A 6,000-nucleotide genomic window follows, 5' to 3' on the forward strand; every position below is an offset into this window, starting at 1 on the left:
ATGGTTATATTATATACAGCCCCGCATGGTTATTTTATATACAGCCCCCTCATGGTTATATTATATACAGCCCCCTCATGGTTATTTTATATACAGCCCCCTCATGGTTATATTATATACAGCCCCCTCATGGTTATATTATATACTGCCCCCTCATGGTTATATTATATACAGCCACCTTATGGTTATTTTATATACAGCCCCCCTCATGTTATATTATATACAGCCCCTCATGGTTATATTATATACAGCCCCCTCATGGTTATTTTATATACAGCCCCCTAATGGTTATATTATTTACAGCCCCCTTCATGGTTATATTATATACAGCCCCTCATGGTTATATTATATACTGCCCCCTCATGGTTATTTTATATACAGCCCCCCCCCTCGTGGTTATATTATATAGAGCCCCCTCATAGTTATATTATATACAGCCTCCTCATGGTTATATTATATACAGCCTCCTCATGGTTATTTTATATACAGCCCCCTCATGGTTATTTTATATACAGCCCCTCATGGTTATTTTATGTATGGCCAGCTCATGGTTATTTTATGTACAGCCCCCACATGGTTATTTTATATACAGCCCCCTCATGGTTATTTTATATACAGCCCCCTCATGGTTATTTTATATACAGCCCCCTCATGGTTATATTATATACAGCCCTCTCATGGTTATATTATATACAACCACCTCATGGTTATATTATATACAACCCCCTCATGGTTATATTATATACAGCCCCTCATGGTTATATTATATACAGCCCCCTCATGGTTATTTTATATAAAGCCCCCTCATGGTTATTTTATATACAGCCCCCTCATGGTTATATTATATACAGCCCCCTCACGGTTACATTATATACAGCCCCCTCATGGTTATATTATATACAACCACCTCATGGTTATATTATATACAGCCCCTCATGGTTATATTATATACAGCCCCTCATGGTTATATTATATACTGCCCCCTCATGGTTATATTATATACAGTGTCCTCATGCTTATATTATATACAACCACCCTCATGGAGGTCTTGCAGTGCGCATGGAGCAGAGCACCACTCTGCCTGTCAATTGCATCTGTGTCTTAAAGACGCAGATGAAGTTGATTTCTATAATTATATACACTTGCCAGGGGAATCTATGTGGGGCACCAAAGATAAAGTTTTGCATTGAGGCACATGAGACTCTCACTGAGGTAAGTTACAGGTACTATCCTTTCTTCTGTGCTCAAGATTTACCCTGTGGCCTCTTTATTTTCACATACCAATTAAAAAGTAATTTAATCATTCCTTAATTTGTATAGTCATGTCATCATCCAATACATAGCTGTAAAGACATGGGGGCACATTTACTAAGGGTCCGAACACCGCATTTTCGTTGGGTCTTCCGATTTTTACCGTTTTGCCCTGAATTGCCCTGGGTTTTTGGCGCACACGATCAGATTGTGGCGCATCGGCACCAGCTTCCATGCAACACAAATTGGGGGGAGTGGACAACCCGACTGATTCGGACAAACCGCGGAATTTAAAAACCAAATTGTGTCGCAAGATCAGCACTCACATTCACCGGGAAGAAGATGGTGAACTCCGGCGGACCTCAGCGAGGGAAGCAATGGATGCAGGAAATTGGACGCACAATCCTAGTGAATTGTGGCAGCTCCGAACCCTTGTTGGACACTTCGGATTGGCTGTGTCAACGGGACGGGTAAGTAAATGTGTCCCATGATGTCAGCAGGCTACGAGCAAGTCCCTACACATCCATAATATCCCCGCTCCAAGTTTCTTACTTTCCTCCCCTAAAACAAAAGTCTACATGAAGCGGAGGAGGCGTAGAGCAACGAGACACAGAAATCACACAGTGTACATGAGGAAAGAGGCTGAGACCCGGCAGGGAGGAGGTTGTGTTCCCTTTCCAAATCGTACAGGTTTCAGACTTATTCTTGCAGCTGCTATAAGAATTTCTGTTTCCATGGCAATGCTGTAATAAGGAGGGGAAGTCACCGGCGGGGAATTGGCCTTTAATGGGAAATTTCCTTCATTTTATGGTCGAAAACATTGGAAAAACTCATGTCATTAGTATAAGGTTACATCTTTCGGTGTATGGTTGATGGTGCGATTCTATTATCATGGTTCGCTTCTGTATAAACTACAAGGTGGCATTACCTACTGTAAATATAATGTGAAATATAACATTGCTTATGGAAAGTGAAAATAGATGTACAGCAAGTGGCCGTAGAGGCCCAAATGCAATTTTCTCTGATTTGTTGCAAATCTTGAATTTCACAAATTGATTTACTGTCTCGCAATGGACGGTTTTCAGCACCTCCTTTACAAATGAACTCTGAAATGTGTGATTTCTGAACACAATAAAACTTTAAGAATATTACTCTATGCTCTTGTGAATGGTTTTTGTGTCTTTCTAATGTAAGGAACCAGCATGGATGGTAGACTGGGCTGCGCCAACAATGAGGCGAGTTGAGCCTCTTGGCTCAGGCATCACCACCTGCAGAAAGATAGGGGGGCAGCATCAAGGTCGCAGTCACCCAGAGCATGACACAGAAAAATAGTTGCCCAGGATTCTCTACCAGTTTTCCAGTGGATAAACCATATAAATCTACCTCTCCCTATCACTTTTCGGATTTCTATGATCTGCATGTCACATTGGTTGTGTCAGGGGCCTAGAATGACCGGGAAGCTGGGTGCACCAGGGTGTGAATGCCTGGACCGCCACATTTACTATAATCTTTGGCAGGGTACCGATGGAGACAAGAGCAAAGAACTCCACCAGTTATGACCTGGTCTAAAGGTCGGAAGTGGTTCAGTTTACGCTCTTAGTGAACAAGACATTTTGCAAATATGATTATGGTAATCAATTTCTTAGACAATTCTGGTCTTTGATCTGCTACGTGACCAACATCCCATTGAAAAAAACTTTCCCTGCATCCGATATGGTGGCTCTCAAGATTGTTGCATTTCACGCAAATAGCCAAAAAGATTGGTTCCCTCACTGATTACTTGCTGGTGTATCAGATTCCAAGTAATTTTCCCCTTTGTTTCGGAAATTAAAAAATGTCCTAGTTCAGAAAATACACTTGTTCCAGAGCTCTAAAGCCTTAGGTATTGTTCACACAGAGGGGCACATGTACTTACCCGGTCCCTGCGTGATCCCTGCTGTGCGTTGTCCAACGATCATGGACTCCAGCCCGATTCACTAAGATCGTGCGCCCGATATCCTGCATGTGTCGCTTTCCTGCTCAGGTCCGACAGAGTTCACCTTCTTCTGCCTGGTGCATGTAAGTGCTTGGACTTGCGACCTCATTTCAAATGTTAAATTACGCGCTCAGTCTGAATCCGTTGGATCATCCCCCCCCCCCCCCGATTTGTGTTGCATGAAAGCCAGCGTTTTTGCGCCAAAATCCCCTTTTAAATGCAGCACAAAACAGTAATCGTTGGAATATCCGACGTTTGTGCGGTCCGCGGACCCTTAGTAAATGAGCCCCAGAGAGTTTTGGAATAGATTTCTTCCAAAAACCAATGTGCTAAAATTCCTCAACCAGTGAAAACAATGGTAGGCTACATTCACACACATGTATGGGGGACGTATATACGGCCGATATACGTCCCCCATACACTTCTATGGGCTCACGGCCATGTGCATGTAGCCGTAGGCCAGCAGGGCAAAATGTAATATATTCCGTACAGATTCTATCAATGATATATTATAGGTAGGGGGACTATTAGTGAATTTTCATTGTGACCCAGAAGATTCCAGTTACCCCTATTGTGCTTAAATATAAAAGGTTCTTGGAGAGAGACTCAATTTTAGATATATGTTACTACCAAGATGTGGGTGAGGTAGAAAACCCATTTATAAGGCCTTTTCAGCATATTCCAGTCATAAGACAAGCACCAAACTGTGAATATCCTTTTAAGAACTGTATGGTAATTTTGGTGATATTATGATGCAGGTTAGGTTTGTTGTTTAAAGTGTAACTCTGGATTTATAATGATTTTTTTTTTTTACCAAATCGTGATATGGCCACCTGCCATCTAAAATAAACTTTTATAATGATGCTAATGAGCCAGAAGTGCTATGGGGGACATTAGCAAAGCCCCTCTATGCTGCAGATTTATAGACTGTTACACTGTGCGGTAGCACTTCCCCCTTCTACCATGTGCTGAACCTTCCTCTTTTGTTGTGAGATTACATCGGTCTGAGGGAGGGGGGAAGTGAGGGAACAGAGGAGGAGCGTGAGATGGGGGAAGTAAGGGAACAGAGGAGGAGCGTGAGACAATGTAACAGCTTGTAAAGTTATGCAAATGGAACTAAAGTGCTCTGGGAGGGGGGGCATCACCAGACCCACCCTATGCTTCAGCTTTACATGTTGTTACACTGTATGGTAATATACTGGACATACTGGGGCTCATTTACTAAGGGGCTGAACGCCGCACTTTCGTCGGGTTTCCCTGATATTTCCGTTTTGCAGCAAATTCTTCCGGGGATTTTGGCACACGCGATCGGATTTTGGCACATCGGCGCCGACTTGCAGGCGACAGAAATTGGGGGCGTGGCCATCAGACAACCCGACGGATTCAGGCAAACTACGGAATTTAAAAAACTATTTGTGTCGCAAGATCAAGCACTCACATGCACCGTGAAGAAGAAGGTGAACGCCGGCGGACCTCGGCGCAGCAGCAACACATGCAGGAACTCGGACGCACGATCTTGAAGAATCTCGCCGGACCAGAATCCTCGTTGAACAACGCACCGCTGGATCGTGACAGGACCAGGTAAGTAAATCTGCCCCATTGTGTTCTGCTATGAAATTACATCAGGAAGAGGGAAGGGGGAGTGCTGAGGGAGCAGGAGTGAGAAGAAGGCAGTATAAAATTATGCTAATGAGCCTGAAGGGCTCTTGGGGGGGTGACACCACCAGATCTATGTGCTGCAGCTTCACAAGCTGTTACACTGTATTGTAAAACTTTGGAAAATCCCTTTAAACGTTGGGATAGCAGATACGACAGAACCCAAAAACAGCTTCAACTATCGAATAATAGTCAGAGTCCAGAAGGATGACTGCGCCGAAAGATGTGCAGTTAAGGAAAGCTTCACCATCGCAGAAAAGAGAACAAGTTTAATATGTGGAATGTTATAGAGCATAAAAACTAATAAAATCTCCTCCTTTGCACTGGCTCTCCCTGCAGTGCCCCCAATGCCCCTGGTATCTCCAGATCCTTGTCCTGGGCACCAGTGCCATAGCAGAAGAAGATCCAGAAATTCTGGAGTCACAATGATTTTTCTATACATTGTGTAGATCTGTCAGGGCAGTTCTTGGCAGTGATGGGGGGATAGACTCCAGACAATTGACCCCCAGGAAACTTCTATTAGGAAAGAAGAGAATTACTCGCTGTCACCAGTATTTCCCCGGTCTCTGTTTTCCAGTGGGGCGGCAGGGGTTAATGGCATGACTTTACACAGCTGTGCCACTCGGCTAAAAACCAGGATGAAAAGCTATACAAAATGTTCCCTTTAATATTCATGTCAGAATGAAGAAGCTGATTATTATTCTGTAGAACAAAGGGAATTTAGACAGCTCCGCGAGAGCTACAAAGAACACTAGCGGAAGCAAATCTGCCCGTGTCAGCAATCGCAGGAGGCCAACAAACGTCTGCATCGGATGTGGGGATGACTGACGCCTCCAATATGGGGGGGTCCACATGGCCTTGGGGGGCTGGTAAAACAAGTGCATGAGAATATAGGATGTCATAGATAGAAAATTCTGTTATATTATAAGCTAAATAGTAGAAGCAAAGATAGATAGCAAAAAGATAGATAGATAGATAGATATGAGATAGATAGATAGATAGATAGATAGATATGAGATAGATAGATAGATAGATAGATATGAGATAGATAGATAGATAGATAGATAGATAGATAGATAGATATGAGATAGATAGATAGATAGATAGATAGATAGATA

This window comes from Engystomops pustulosus, chromosome 4 (assembly GCF_040894005.1).
Source record: "Engystomops pustulosus chromosome 4, aEngPut4.maternal, whole genome shotgun sequence".
NCBI lineage: Eukaryota > Metazoa > Chordata > Amphibia > Anura > Leptodactylidae > Engystomops > Engystomops pustulosus.